Below are 15,373 nucleotides of genomic sequence, written 5' to 3'. Positions count from 1 at the left end.
GTGTGCGGGGCAGCAGTGACCAGCCATGCGATAAGGGGTGGGGGGAGGTTGTGCCCTGACCCTCTGCACCCTTCTCAAGTTGCGGCTGTCTCCAAAAGATGCTGCAAACTCCAGCTGGAGAAACGTCTTCTCTCTCTTCCCTCGGCTGAGCAGCGACCACTCGGATGCTGAAATAAGGTCAGGGCTCTGTTAGGCAGTTAAAAGCCCGGGCGGAGCAGGGCGTGCAGCTCTGCAATCTGCTCAGTGCAACCTCCCCTGCAGCATCCTCGCTGCCCGGAGGAGAGGGGGGAGAGGGGGGTAGAGGGCACTTCGCCAAACCGCTTTAGCTCCGCGTTTAACGTGCGCGGTGGAGCCATGGAGTAGGGGGGAAGCGGAGGGAGGGAACGGGAAGCCCCGCGGAGGTGGCAGAGAAAGAGAAGCCGTAACACTGTGCTTCCTCCCCCTGTCTCCGAAGAGGAGGAGCGGGGCGGGAGCTCCAAAGCCACTTTGGGCGATGCGCCGCTACGCGGGGAGGTCTGCGCGGAGCATCCTCCTCGCAGCTTGAAAGCCGGGTGCGCTCCCCGCTCTCCCGTGGATGCTGCCCCCCCCTTCCCGACACGCGTGTTCCTGCCTCGGCCGAGCTCCGGCGCAGCCCCCCCCGGCCGAGCCGGTGGGCAGGTAAGCGGGGCCGGGGGGGCAGAGCTGGGGCTGCGCTGCCGAACCGGGGGTCCCCTCCGGAGGGGCGATCGGCACCGAGGAAGGGGGGGGGGGGGGGCAGCTGAAGCCTGGCTTAATCCGCGATGGAGGTTGTGTGGCGTGGGGAACGGTGACTTCTCTGGTCCCGAAGTGGCCGGTCGGGGCTGGGAGGCAGCGGGGTGCCCCCCCGGCGCCGGGCAGAGCCCCCTCGCCGGCAAGTCTGTGGGATATTTGGGCTTCTAAGTACGTCTTTAGGCAACCCCCCGGGCTGGGCGAGCTCTGGGAGTGTGACCGTGTGAGTCCGTAACACTTCCAAGTATTTGTGTTATAAGTAAATACATCTCCGTACTAGTGCGTGTGTGTGCAATTCATTTCTTGCCACAGTTATCCTCGTGATGAGGATGTCACCAGCAAACGGACAAGCTTGCTTTGGAGATATCACTCTTACTTTTTAATTTTTTTCCTTTTTAAAAATGCTTTTGATTTCAGCTACCGATTTTACAGCTACTGAAATACTTTTATTTCCCAGATCAGTTGGTTTCTCACTACTGACACTTTTATCTTTTTGAGTGGAGATCTTGAAGATTTACTTTCTTTAAAATAGAGCTATAACAATACCCACTCCTTTCAGTGAGGCATGTTTTGTTTCCTGACTCTACCAACTTCACTTTGACAAAAAAAAAAAAAAAAAAGCTGGAAATAACCACTTAAGAGATGCGACTTTCTCTGTTTCAACAAGTTGCTTTATTCTCTGCTCTAGTAATTTCCTCTAAGACGCGCACTCATTGTCATTATGTAGATGATGCGGTGATATGCGTGATGTTAAACCTGCAGTCACTGGGGATTAATGCATGGGCATGACATCACCGACAGCCAATGAGGTGGTTTTGGACACGTACTGACCCAAACTGTCTTCCAAACTGATGTGGGGATCCTGCCGTGCTCCTAAGAAATAACGCAAGTTTGGAGAAACAGGGTGGTTTCCTAGCATGGTTTCATTGTGTTTCTGTCCTGTGCCCTCCTCCGAGACAGGCATGGTTCGTTAAATAGCCACATGCGTGTGGTTGATCAAAGGTTTCACTTCTTGGGAAGAAATTATTGAAAATGGACATATTAGTTCCCTGGTATAGAGGGAGATGATGTGGCTGAGCCGGTTGCTGACAGGTTATAAACAGCCAAAGAGTTCTCAGCCCTTGTGGCAGGAAAGCTGCCTGAACAGCGTGTTTTAGCACACAGAGGATTTTCCTGTAGTAAATTGCCTTCTTTGCCTTATTGCTTGGAGTAGAGCTGCTCACGTGGAGGTAGGCACAGCCTGCGTGTCAGGGGAGCGAGGAGGGAAACCGTGCGGCCAGGTGGATGCTGCCGTACGTAGCTGGCGAGGCAGGAGAGCGCGTGTTCCCCCGCTGTGCTAACGGCTCCTGCTGCGCGCTTGCCTTCACCCCAGGACCTCGGTGCCTCTGCGCTGCCAAGGTCTAGCAGGTTCGAAGTCCTTGGCCTCAGACCCTGGTATGTTGCTGTAGGGTTACTCAAAATCTCAGCTGTCTTGGGTAGCTTTTGCAGAATCACAACAGATGTTGCCAAGCACGGTCAGGCTCCTGAAATGTGCATTTCTGAGTTCAGGCTGCATCTTCTGTCTGGTGTTTCCTTAACCTGCATCATTTTGCAGCAGACCCATTCAAGACCCCGCAGGTCTGTTGGGGGCTTCCCCACAGGCTGTGTGAGACCCTTTGTGTCACTGTCACAAATAATTGCACACAAATCACTTACATTAGCTTAACTATTTTCTGTTTGCTAGACTTCTTCGGGTTGAACGTAAATTTTTGGGTCCAGAGTTCATCCCTGAAGTATTTTAATGTTTTTGTTTGTAATTTATATGTATGTACACACACGCACTCCCTTATCAGCACCATTGCGTCGATAGTCACTTACATTGAGGGAACCACACAGAATATTAGCAGTACAGCTGACATGCCTCAGAGGTGCATATGATTCTTACGCATTCGATGCCAATAAGACGTGACAGGATACATCTAATGAATTACCTTTAAATTAGAAAGCAGTAAACAAGCCATTATTGGATTAGAGGAATATTAAAATTAGAAGAACGTTACTGTCTTTTGATATCCTGTGGCACATTTTTACTAGCTAGGAAATGACATGGGTTACTGCAGAGAGAGAGAGGGTCTCTAGAGAACTGTAATGATTTTCATCTGTGTGAAATAGATTTTTTTAATGCTATTACTTACTGTCTTATGTTTAGATGATGCTGTAGCAGATCTTTTTTTTGCCTTCTAGTTTCACACTGATGTTTGCTATCGTTTTTCTGAGTGACTTCAGTGCTTGTGGAAGGTACAGGTTTGATGTATTCTGATAGCTAAAAGCTCCCAATTATTGAAGAAAAAACACAGGCAAAATCATATAAGAGGCTTGGTGATAGATTTCAGCCCAATACTGAAGAGCTTTCTGCCTTGCCAGGGTGCAGAGACAGCCTGGGTCCATGCCACTTATTCCATGGACCCTTTGCTCAGCTGCCTAGAAGGCTGCTCCAGCTCTGGTAATTCTGGGATATGATTTAAATTGCATAAAAAGATCTCCAGAAATTCCCAAGAACTAGATTAAATCCACCAGTTCTCCTGGTCATACATCTCACTGTGCAGGCGTTACCTGGTATTGCCTGCAGATGTGACTGCTCTGGATTAGATCTGAATTGGCAACCGGTTGGTGGTACTTGTGTGGAGAAGCTCCTGGTCTCCCCATGCCAATCTTTTATTAATCCAAGGCCAACACCTGCTGTCCTCTCTCAGGCAAGCTGCCCAGTTAAGGACTGGGCTTTGAGTGAAAAGGGCAGAATTTGGCCAGTACTCCTCAAGTATTAGAAAAAAATGTCCACTTAAGAGGTAAACAGTAAAATATTTGATGGAAAGCAGTTAATTCTCAGGTTCATGTAAAATAAAGTTTCTTATCAAATCTTGAAACTACTACGTTTTTGCAGTGCCACCTAGCTCTGTTGGCCAATGAAAATCTTAATCTAGAACTAAACTTGAATTTGTGGGTGCAAAAAATTGTTTTGTTTGGAATATCAATCCTTAATAACACTCTAAGACAAATATCTTGTTCTTTTAAACTCACTATCAATATGAATATGGAGCAATGAGTTACCTTGGAGTGCTAAGCCTCATTCCAGTCTCCCGAGGAAAGTCTTGAGGATACTGTTTTGTCCTGGAGTTTGGAAGCATATTCAGAATAAAGAGTTCTCCTATATATATACTTTTCATCCAAGGTATTGGATTTTCCTTATCTCACTCTCACAGTTTATGGCCCTGGGACTCTTTGCCCCCTCTCAAGGTCTAGTAGGAAAACTCCCTCAGCATCTCTTTTTCCCTTTGAAAAATTTGATAGCCATCATGCAAGCGGTTGTTTTGAAGCTAGTGCCAACCCTGCAGATCAGAAGATCACAGCACACTTTCACCTGAGGTTAGGCAGTGTGATGTGAGCTGCTTTGCAGTGGCAAAGCATCCTGAATACTTGCAAGCTATGGGGATTTCTATTGGTCTATGAGTCACTGAAGCCTCTTTACTATTCTAAAGAGGCTTATAAAGAGGAACAAAGGACTGCAGATTTCACCTATTTTGCTTTATTTTATATTTCCCAGCAATTATTTTGGAAGGGCTGTGAGCTGAAAGGCTGATTTTTCTCTGACTTGGTACAACTATGCCAGAGTAAAGCTCAAATGAAGGAAAGTTGCATTGGGTACAGTGACTCAAAAGGTGACCCGTTGTTTCTATTGCCCCTTCGTTGTGCTTCAATTCCAGTTACACTTCACAGGGAACATCTATGGAATAAAAACTCTGGTGGGGTCAGGCCTTTCTCCTCAGAGGATATGTCCCTCTGCACAGCATCAGTGCAAGTTTTCTCCCTCCCTCCTTCCTTTAAAATACCGGTTGTGTCACAAGTGCTGTGAGACATAACAACCAAGGATAAATGTATTAATGGGCAGCAATCCCAGCGTCGGTGTTACATGATGGTAAAAGTCTGGTTAAAGAACTTAGTCCCCAAGCCTCGATGCAGAGCTCTTGCCCCTTTCTGTTCTTCAACCAGCCACTTGCAAAGCACGACTCAGTTGTGCGTTACATCCTTCTGAACTGAAGGACATGGTGTAACTGGAGTCAGTCTGGACTTGCTGGTTCTGGATGCAACTAGCCCCTTAGAAGGAGAAGGGCAGGACTCTGATGCTTTAGCTCTTAAAGCATTCATAGGCTTTTTTTTTCTACCCTACAAGAAACTGCTAACTAAACCAGAAGCATCTGACTAATGCCTGGACATGGGTAAACCAGTTAACACGAGTTCTTTTAGCTTTTTTAAACAAATTGCAAATCTCAGGTTCATATTTGCATGATTCAGGTTATTAATTAATGTGTTTGCATTTCCTAAACTGTGTGCCAAATTCCCATTTGGCGCAAGTTTCAGAGTGTTAATCTCAGTGTAAAGGGGAAAAGGAGGAAATTTAGTTGTGTGGGCAGCATTGAATGGTTAGTGATTTTTCTTTTCAACAAAATTAAATGAGCTTCTTTTTTTTCTGAGTCATTTCAGTGTCACCTCAGGTATTCAGTGGGAAATCTGGAAATTCTTAATTGATAGGTTACCCAGTCTTTCATATGTGCATCTCTGGGATTTATACATATTGCAAGTTAATAAAGCTTCCAGCATACATTCTGTGCATGTGTAATTAAGGAGTGACTATACTTCGATGTCATTTGCTGTGTTATCTAGATTTCAGTTATGGGGATGATGGTATTTTATGTTGTCATATACAAGCAGGAACATCCCTGCATAAGTGAATCTGTTTGAAGGACCGGGCTGTGGCTGTTTTAGCCTACAGAACATAGTTACCCTCGGATTTCGTTGCTGCTTCCATTATTCAATGAGAATTATGTGTGTTTATGATAGTCTGATAAGCAAATAGAAGTGCATTGCAGTTGTAGATATATTGTGAAATACAGTGGTTTACATTAATAGGAAGGATTTATCTTGTTGCAGTATTGGATTTATGATGCTAAGCTGTGATATTTTCCTGTTTCAAAAATGTTATATTGTAGTGAGCTGATATCAGGGTGATAAAATAAATGTTTCTTTTTTAATTTAAGCCACTGTAACATGATAATAATTTTGGAGACAGAAAAAGAAATGTCTTGTTTCAGAAATGAATGTAATTGCATCCATATTACAATATCTTAGCAAAATTCATTTAACTTAGACTCCTAAATGAAACTTCTTGTTTTGTTTAAACTATTAAACAAATGTGGTTGAGATCTTTAATGGAAGTATGCTTTTGAGCACAAGCCATGGGGTTAATATGCCCTGTTTAAATTAGTCTTCGGGCCTCTTTGTTCCCTATAATTCTGAGAAGGAAATAGAGAATCTATAGTTGCTAGTGATGGTCCCTTTGCTGGGCACTCAGGCAGCCCACACTCCTTGCTTGTTTGATTCCAATTTCCTGACAAATGCTAGCAGATAGAGTTACTAGGAAGGAAGGAGGGGTCATCTCTTCCCCTTTGCTGTTATCTCCTCTTCTGGCCATTGCCAGGGACTGTGGCAATGCCAGGGCTGTATTCAGGATACCCATTTGCCCTGTTCCTAGAAAATGCAATAGTGTGTGAAAGAAATCTTTGTGATGCCCCACAACTCTCTTCCACTGCCACCTGCGCACTGTGTGCATCAGCTCCCCAGGGGAGGTGGGTGAGCCTTCCCCCACACCGCCCAGACGTGCTCCCTGGATCGTGCCTCGTCGAGCACGCAGGGAAGGGGCTTCTCCTCAGCCACACTCGTACAGCTGAGAAGAGAGAAGGCTGTTGTGGCTGGTCTGCTCTGAAACCCGGGTCTGGGGCCACAGCACTGCTTCCTCCCCAGGGAAGATGGGGATGTAGTGAGCCAGCGAACCTAATGTTGGTCAGCTGGTGGTGGTGTTATGAGGCTAAACCTTTTCCTCTTTGTATATATGCAGCTGTGCCTCACTCCATGGGTGTTTTACGGATTTCACCGGAATTGGCCCAGCATGATAGGGGTAGCTGTAAAAGACTGATCCCGACTGTCTGGTGGGCTGGTGTTGACTGCATTACAATTCGTACTGAGCACTGTCAGTTTAATGACTGTGAAGCACCATGGTTAGAAGTCAAGTGCTATAAAATTTTCCCCAAACACACATCTACATCAGTGAGTGGACTTGCACATAGAATAGGCCATTGAATCTGAAAAAAGATTAGTAATTTTGTGGAATATAGACAGATTATCATATCTGTGTATTCCTGTTACATTACTCAGTTAAACAGTGTCTCTGAACCTTTGAGTTAATATCCATTATTTGGAAGAATATCAGAGAGTATTTGACATTGACTTTTTTGCTGAAAGGTACTACTGGTGTAACAATCTAACTGTGGAAATACTTACCAATTATAGGGTGTATAGGCTTAACTGGGGCTGAAGGGAAAAAAAGCAAAATAATTTTTTTAATACTAAATTATCCCCATATTTTTGGTGTGCTGCTAAAATGATTCATTCTGCTTTTGTTTAATGATAGATCTGTTTCTGTTCAGGGACCACTGAAAGAACAAAATTTTGTTAGAAATAGTTACTTTTAAAAACCTGCACTGATTCTCTTAATTTAAGAGAGTACTGAGTAAAAACGATTCTCCCTCCCTTCCTACACCAAATTGACATGGAGGGATGAATTTGAAGTGAAGTGGGGCAATTTCTGGCAGAATTAGTGTAACCTTCCACCTGAGAAATGAATAGGTTCATTTGATTCTTTAAGTGTTAGAAATTAATTGGTATTGAGCTTATCCACATACTTAATAGCATTTCCCTCCAGAACATTTCCTTCCTGTAGATGTTTCTAATGTATTTTTGTGATATATTTTCAGTTTAACAATAGAATAGACATAGAAGACCTAAACGTTTAAGAACAGTTACTGTTTATAACTCTGAAAAAGGTGCAGCAACTTTAAATGAATTACTTACTCTGCCAATGTGCATGACGCCACGCAGATGGCTGTAGGAGTGAGAGGAAAACAAGATATTTTCAGCAAAACTCTTGGTTTTTGCATGTGTTACACATTCTTCTTCTCAAACAGAATCTTCAGCAATGAATAAACTATTACTGTTAAATCTAGCTTGGAAATGTAGTGGAGACTGGCAGCTATTTGTAATTAGCATATTTGGAATGTAGATAATTGTATGTATTATGGCTGAAAACTTGATACACCTTCTGTGTTTTCCTCATCTAAGAGGAAAAATAAAGACTGAATAAAGCCAAACTGGTCTTGTTTTAAATGCTTTTTTTCTACAGAAGTAACATCTTCTGTTACAGTTAACGAGCACTGTTGTCTTTTGTTTAAATTCTTTGTTACAGAGGCTTAGAGCAAGAGGGCTTTAATAATAAAAAGGCCTTCTTTTCTGAAATGTCTGCCTGATAATAGCCTGTAAGATTTAAGAAGAATACTGTAAAATGATTGGTTTTCAAATGAATAATTTTGTGTAACTAATTGGAGGGCAAATGGAAAATCTGCATCGACCAGACAGATGTAGTGTGTCTCTTTAAATATCCAAACAATTTTTTGTTCTACTTTTCCACCCTCAAGACAAAAATAATATCAAATCTTGTTCAGGTTGTACTTAAATATGACCAAACTGATAATTGCATTATTATAGAGAAGGGCAGGATACTGGAGGATATGTACAAGGTGCATTAGTACCACAAATAGAAGCTGATTTACTTATTGATAGTAGAGACACGTTTTAGCCACTTTATAGAATTAACAATTGATCAGCTTGTTAGGTTCTAGTTCTTCATAAGCACAGTATGTTTATTCATTATTGTCATTACATGGTGCAAGCAGCTGAGGTCATGATTAGTAAGGCAAAAATCTAAAAATATTTAAACTTGCTTAAATATAACTTTTGCAAGAGGCATTTTTTGAGCAATGCACTGATTCTCACTTTTCTGAAATAAATATGACTTATACCTGCCTGGTTAATTTGCATGTCATTTGCATTTTTCAGAACCATCAGATCTATTTGTTTTGCAAATGCCAGTGAGTCAGGCTTGTAAAAGTGTAATAAGATGGGCAACATAAAAGCATTAGTTTCAAATTGCCTTGGTCACTGTAAATATATATCGATATATAGTATTGCAACTGATAAACTAAACATGGTGCTGGAGGAGAATGAAAAGATGTTATTCCAATAAATATATTCATGATTGTTTGTTTCTAAGTGTAAGTTATATTTTCTAAATCAGCATTGACTTAAGCTTGAGCAAACTCGATAGCAAAAATTCCCACAGAGGCTTCTCCTGCTACATATGACTAATATATTAAAGAAGATAAATAGTCATTTTTAAAATTTATTACAAAGTAGGATTGCACACAAGAGGAAACCATTTTACAAACCTGAAAGTTAAGGTCACCCTGAGAAGAAAAGGACACTTAAGATGACTAGAAAAAGTCTGCTTCCTCCAGAAATTGAGATTCAAAGTTTACTCTTTTCACGGTGTTTTTTATAAAGCTTTAGAATCCCAAGTGTAAAACCAGAGTCTGTTTTGATGTGCAAATATTTCAAAACTGTGTAGTGGATAGGCATTTAGACACTCGCATCTAACCAGTGCTACAGATTAGCTTCCAGTTTCTTAGTTCATTATGGACTATGAAGCCTTTTGATACTGGTTTTTATAATATAATTCAGTATTAGGGATGAACTCTCTTAAACATTTCATTGAACTTTTCTAATAGTTTTTAATAGTTTTCTCCCTTTTCCTTTCCTATTTATAAGCTTTTTTAAAAAAACTATTATGTATATTTTAGTCACACCATTAAGCTTTTGGTTCATAATTCAGACTTCTAGGAGTATGACAATGTGCTCAATAGCATTTTCTTAGGGTTTGCTAATAAAGTTAATGAATTATTTTTCTATTAGGTTGTCTTATCTTAGCTAATACTGCTTGGTTGTTTGAGCTGTAGCAAATCAGGACAACATTGATTTTCTTTAAGAGATGAATAATGAAAGATCTACATTCTTAAATATGTAGATAAAGATAAGTGACTTAATTAAAAAATTATCAGTGGAAGGTAGTAAGATGAATTAGCTGTTTTAATTTGTTGTATATGTCAATATGCTGTAACATAACCTGAAGTATTACATAAAATCCATTTATGATATAATTTTTTTTTAAATTTTCAGTGTGATTTCATAGTGCCTTAGTTGCTTATTCTTTTGAAAATTGCTCATGTATTGGGAATGTTAAATTCTTGGAACTATCTGCCCCAACTTCAGCTTATGTAGGCCTTGACTCTGCAGATGTTTAATGTCCAGTGCAATGCAGCCTGATGAAAATAGTCACACTCTGATCTACAGTAATGTTTATGGGCTTTGTCTTCAGTGGAAGTCAGGTTATGAGCCTGATTGTTTTTCCAGTGACTGGCAAATTCTACTCTTTGATCACATGTGCTATGAATATCAGAGCTGGCAAAATTCCAGGCTAAATTGCTTGCTATTTTTTGAGTAGCTTTACAAATTATACATGATGAAAAATGGACATCTCGGGGCCTCCGTCTTTCATCCAGTGTTGCTTTTGATATCATGTAGATCTCGTCAGGTTACACAGTATAGAGGAGGAGTTGTTAGGAGGAGCTGCTCTATTAAGATATATGGTAGTTGATCTTATTAAAGGAGGAGATAAACAGCCTTCTGTTGCAAGGGCTGCTCTGTGTCGCCAACTCTTTTGGCTTTTTTTTGGCCTCACGTAATAGAGAAAGCACCCACACGTTTCACTGGGGGATTCCCCGTTGGGAATAATTAGTACTGTGCCTTGAATAAGACTGTCACGAGACTCATGCTTAAATTCTAAGTGACTCCCAAGTCATGCTGGTTTTCAAGCTTGAAGATCCTGTTTTTCAGAATATATTTTCTCAAGTCTCAGTGCAGCTACAAGTACATCATTTGGCAAGCGTACCTGAGCTTCTGCTTCAGGCCCTTCGGTCACTGCCTTTCTGTTGCAAATGCATTGTCCAATGGTTGTTTTGAACGTTAGTTATTCCTACCTTTTCTAGACATCTCTGTTAGCTTTCTAGGGTAAGACAACAGCTGGTTCACAAAGATTTTCAGATTTTGCCTTCTCCTAATGCTAGACTCATGGCTGTCCTGTTTGAAATAATTCAGGTGGGTAATGAGAAAGAGGGCTATGTTGTAGGTAGGCCATACTTACAACAGGAAGGGATTGGAGAGAAACTTTATAAAATCTCTGGGTAGGGTGTTGGTTGGTAGGTAGGACACGAGCTGAGAAGTCTCTTAGGATGTCTCTGTAGAGCTTCCATGGGATGATTTGACAATACAGTGTGTGATTCGGGCAGACAAATTTTACTCTTTGAGATTCTACCCAGCAACGCCCTGCCAAACTGCGAAGCATTGAGGATAGACCTGTGCTACAGGGTTTACTTTGTTTTGTCTTGTTTTATTCATTTTCTCTTACTTCAGCTTTTGATTAAACATAATACTTGTGTCAATGAAATGAGTAGCAAACACCTGCCACGTTATGGATTTTGCTATGTTAGGAGTAACGAATGGGAGCTGGTGTTTCTTGTTCAGGAGACTGCCAGAATCAAAGATGTAAATAAAAGCCAAGGAAAATTAATTACAAACTTGTCAAGTCTGGTCTGACTTTATTTTTATTACATGGTGCTCATTAGATCTTTCTTAGAGATGTTTTAAAAAAAAGAATATCCTGCTCCTTGTGCAAATTCAGCTGAAATTTACCCAGTCACAGCAGACATACTGTTACTGGTCCTCTGTGCCAGGGGAGCAACCTCTGTATTTTTGTTTTACTCTGAAACATTTTTCCTCAACACTGTACAACGCACAGACAGGATATGGCTGTGATTCTGTGCTTTGGGACATGTCTCAGGAGACCAGGTGGACCAGAGATGTCTGGTGGATGAAAACTCCAAGGGGTGCTGGATAACCTACAGCTGTGTCTAGACTGTTGCAGTGGAGGTTAAGCCAGGCTTGAGCATCGTATTCAGACAGCTCTGCTAATTTAGCATAGATCCAAGCACAGAGAAACAATGACAATGCTACACTCCAGCCTGCTAGCTCCTCAGTGCAACACTCATGCTTCTAGCCTGAATGCTGACAAATAACATGCAAGTCTTGGCTCTTCATGTGACAGCCAGCCTGCTCTTGATCTCTCCCTGCACTTCTGGGTGTCTGCTGGAGGAGGATGCACTGTCGTTGAGTGATCTATTTGACCCTAAATCCTCCTGAGTGGAGAACAGGAAGCTTCAGAAAGTAATACTTTCCAGTTAGGGTGACTATCATAGGAATATTCCATTATTAAATTAGAAATTTTTAATGTTCTTGAAGACCAGATGTTGAGACCTTCAGGTTAAAAAGGGAATAGATTATTTATGTAATACTGCTATTCTCAGGTAATAAGTTGGATGGTGCTATTGCAAGCAGAGAAATAATTAGGAATTCTTGTACAATTGAGCAGTCAAATTAAAAAGGAACAAAATTGTGGTTTAAGAAACCAACTGTCTTTGGCTGGAGTGCAAAAATAATTTAAAATGATAAACCATACTCTCCACTGGCCATTTATTCTGTTTTACACAGTAGTGTCAGTATACCAAGCAAGTTATACTGTCTTTCTGACATGCAGATGCTACAAAACACTTCATACTCACAAATACCTCCTCAGAATCATACAACCTGAATGCAGCTAAACAGATAAATGCCCAAGTATTTATTCTATTTGCTTAAAGCCATCAGCTTAGAAAAAAGAAAAAGGACCAGGAGGGTAAAATAAGGGTGATTGCACCCTCTCAAAAATGTCTTTTGGGTGCTCACCAAACAGTACCTGTGAGGATAGGAAGGAATTTTGATCACTGTCTGTGAATTTTAGGGCAGGATAGAGGTGGGCAGGACTTCACACCTGGTTGAAAAACAAAGTATTAGACTCAATTGACAGTAGATAGCTTTGTGAAAACAAGTGGGGTTTGTCTGAAATAGCACAAGGCACAGCTCTAAATTTAAAGTCTGTATCTTTCTTTTTGGATGCAGTGGTACCCTCTGGTGAGTGAAGGTTCAGTTACTTGCAGCTCCTCTTGCTAATCTTGGCCAAAACATTTGTCATCTGCAAGGAAGGGGTTTCACTTGGAGAAGCGAAAATATAAATCCAGTAAGTGATTTTTCCATATCTCTCTTTTTCAAAAAAAAATTAGTGTTGCTGTTTTGCATTTAATTAGTGACAAGTATTAAAGTAAAAGGCCTAACAAATTCCTGGTATGGTCTGTGAGATGTAGCACATTTTTAATAACAGCAGTTTATAATCTAAAACAGTCCTGTGACTGTCTTTGCTAACGGCCTTTTCTCAGTTTGTGTGGCTGTCTTGCCTATTGCCAGGCTATGGAAATGCTTTGTGCAAAACCCCTAGAATTTGAATCAATGATGCAACCACTCCATAGACCTCTTTAAAAATGTATCTCACAGTGCAGGAAACTCAGATGGGAACAGTTAAAGTGAGAGAGTTTCACTTTTGTGTTCCAGTTCATCAATCTTTAAAGAGACACTAGTAGGTCAAATGGGTCTAACACTGATCGATTCACAAGAAAAATCCTTTTTTTAAAGTGAATCACAATTCATCTCCAATAGGCAACTGAAAAAATAATAAAAAAACCCCCCACGGCCACTGGGGTCCTGGTGGGGGGGTACTTAATTAGCTCAGCCCCTCACACACTCTTTAGTTAATCATCCATTAGAATCCATAGTCCAGTCTGATCTAGTTCTTATAGTCCATTACATTTTTGTTCAGTTATCTGTTACTGGATCCGAGTAGTTGTATTTGACTAATGCCTACCATCAAGAAGGGCATCCCTTCTTGGCTTTGCGGACAGGGTCTCTGCAAAATGATAACAGCAAAGCAAGTCTGTCCTACAGGCTTTGTACCTAAGGCTGCTTGCTACTTAATTGTGCTTTAGGAGCACACATAGGACATTGCCTGGTCACCACCCCAAAAGCAAATATCTGCTGATTAGCATTTCAACAGCAGCATAACAGAACAACAGCAGTTGTCTCAGGATCTAGCAAAGTGCTCATGATTGACCTTGTTTTCCTGTAAGGATGACTGCATTTGAGTTACAACCAGCCTACTGGTAAAGGTGTATGTGGTAATAGGGTGGAAGGAAATGAGGCATATTGAGGGTAAATTTTCATGGGTTTATCGGTGGGGAGAACTTCTGGAAAGTTCTATATGAGATGGAGGGTCTCTAGTTGCCTATCTGCAATCACAGAAAGGTAGTACCTGCTGAAACATTTAATACATGCTGCTAATTCTGATAGGATTGAAATTTGGAGGTTGCTCTCTTTATTATAGTTAAGTTTGAGTACTGTTTCCCCCAGGACAGTATTCACAGTTCATTTACTCTAAAATGGAAAAAATGTGTATTGTGGGGATCTGAAAGACAAGAATCTGTGAATAGTCAAAGATCAGAGAAATGGAAGACTCCTGCAATCTGTTTCCTTTAAAAAAATAAAAAGTTCAGCAGAAATAATGGAGTGTCCACCCAAGGTAGCTGAAAATATTGTTTCTTATTCAGATGCCAATACCCATAACATCATACAAGCTCAGGAAGCGCAATCCACAGAAAAAGAAATGGTGGATATTTTCTTTAGCTCTGCCATTGTGCGCCTGAGTACAGACAAACTGTATCTGGGGTTGGTGAGGGGAAACAACTACCAATATGGGACTAAACCTGGAGGCTGTCATAAAAGGGCAGTGCTCTGGGAAACAGAAGGTGGGGAAAATCTTCAGAGAGAGATTTGGAAGGCGGAGAGCAGGGCAGTGCTGGCTGTGACAAGGTGTACAAGTCAATCAGCACTCAGTGGGTGACTATCTGTGGCAGGCTTTGTGGAAAAATATCAAATATGGTTATTTTTCATGGTTTGTTTCCTCACTTCTCTGGCAAACAGTATCTCATTGTTATAAGAGTGAACAAAATGTTCCACCCATTTAACTTTTTTGCTGTGAATCTTGAGATTTCTTTTCATAAAGTCCCACTTTCCTGGATAAAAATAATTGGAGAAGATTTTTCTTTTCTTTTTTCTAATTATTTTAAAGTGAGTTAATAGCTCTCTAGTGGTGATGAAAAGCTGATTAAAAGCTGATTCTTGTCTACCCTGAAAATAAACAAACAATAAACAATTTGTTACTTTCAACAGATCTCACATCTTTAAGGCAATCGTAATTGCCTTCAAGTGAAGCAGGGAAAGTGGGGGGATCTCATACTTCATTTCCAACCCTGAGCATTTCAAAGCATAATCAACTTTATGCCACTTACTCTCCCCCCAGCTCGTCCCATCAATCATACACTGGTTTTGTGATCATGAAGTGTCTTGTGCATGAACGAAGGGGCAATAGAAAAACAAAAATCCATCCTAGGCAGATTGGTAACTGAAAGCATAAAGTTCAGGCTTCTCTGGGCTTTGTGAAAAAGATTTTTTTTTCTTTAATTTTTTAAAACAAATAAAGAAAATTTTTTATCTTTAGCTGTGAAGAAGACACGCTGTGGTCTTATTTCAGTCAGAGTAACTGATTGAGCCTCCTGTATGGAAACACGTTGTTACTATAGCTGTAACAGATATGGCAAGGAGGACC

The 15,373-nt window shown here is 41.0% G+C and overlaps 1 protein-coding gene across 1 annotated transcript in view; it reads left to right on the top strand.

Annotated features, from left to right (window-relative positions):
* Positions 1-486: 486 nt before the first annotated feature.
* The window catches only part of LOC141928079 (chemokine-like protein TAFA-4), a 131,239-nt gene continuing 116,352 nt past the window's right edge, over positions 487-15,373 (top strand). The window contains exon 1 of the mRNA XM_074835742.1: positions 487-657. The gene's annotated coding sequence lies outside the window, so the exon portion shown is untranslated. The remainder of the gene's footprint in view (positions 658-15,373) is intronic.

This window comes from Strix aluco, chromosome 11 (assembly GCF_031877795.1).
Source record: "Strix aluco isolate bStrAlu1 chromosome 11, bStrAlu1.hap1, whole genome shotgun sequence".
NCBI classification, from domain to species: domain Eukaryota; kingdom Metazoa; phylum Chordata; class Aves; order Strigiformes; family Strigidae; genus Strix; species Strix aluco.
The sequence above is the reverse complement of the archived record's forward strand: the minus strand, read 5'-3'. Positions and strand labels throughout refer to the sequence as shown.